Raw genomic sequence first — 963 nt, 5'->3', positions numbered from 1 at the left:
TAGGGTTAGGGTTAATTGTTTCAGAATCGTTTGTTTATGTAGTCGGCACTTAATGTATATCGGCTGAATGGACGTCAGTGATTGGTTGAAATTACAGAAATACGACAACTTTAACATGGAATAATTTATGGATTTCTTTTTTTTTTAAGAAGACTAAGAGAAAAAGATGTTTTATATGACACATTCTACCAGTGTTCCAAGTTTCAAAGTGTTTCGTTAATGAAAAATGTGGCCCCCGTTTTAAAAAAGATCCCTCATATATTATTTGTATGATCTAAGTTCATCTCTGTTTCACCTTCGATAATGGTTACTGGATTGCAAGTGCGCAATTAGAAAATACAGAAAACGGATGTGAAAACTCGAGCTTTTGATCCTTGATCACGATTTTTTTTTTGTTTTTTTTTGCAACCCCCTTTAAACATTCACGGAATTACGTCGGGGATTGCAAGGCCGAAGCGTAGGAACAGCCAGGCGCCTTCCTGAATACCATCTGATATTTTAGGGTGGTGGGACGTTAACTAAGGCAAACACTTTCTTGTGAGCAGTCCAGTATCCTCACAGCGCCTCAAAATATACGTGTTGGAAATGTAATTAAAGAATTTTTTTTTATAGCATTGCCCCCAAATTTTTATTTTATAAATACTCCATGAAAATTAAGATTTGAATTTAATAATTATATATATAACACGTACATATATGATACATAGTGGAGGCGCAATGGCCCAGTGGTTAGGGCAGCGGACTCGCGGTCGTAGGATCGCGGTTTCGATTCCCACACCGGGCGTTGTGACTGTTTATTGAGCGAAAACACTTAAAGTTCCACGAGGCTGTACTCTTTCACCACATTTCAAAGGGCCAGCCTTGTCACACTCTGTGTCACGCTGAATCTCCCCGAGAACTATGTTAAGGGTACACGTGTCTGTGGAGTGCTCAGCCACTTGCACGTTAATTTCACAAGCAAGC

Source organism: Octopus bimaculoides, chromosome 9 (genome assembly GCF_001194135.2).
Source record: "Octopus bimaculoides isolate UCB-OBI-ISO-001 chromosome 9, ASM119413v2, whole genome shotgun sequence".
In the NCBI taxonomy this organism is placed as follows: domain Eukaryota; kingdom Metazoa; phylum Mollusca; class Cephalopoda; order Octopoda; family Octopodidae; genus Octopus; species Octopus bimaculoides.
Note: the sequence above shows the minus strand (reverse complement) of the source record.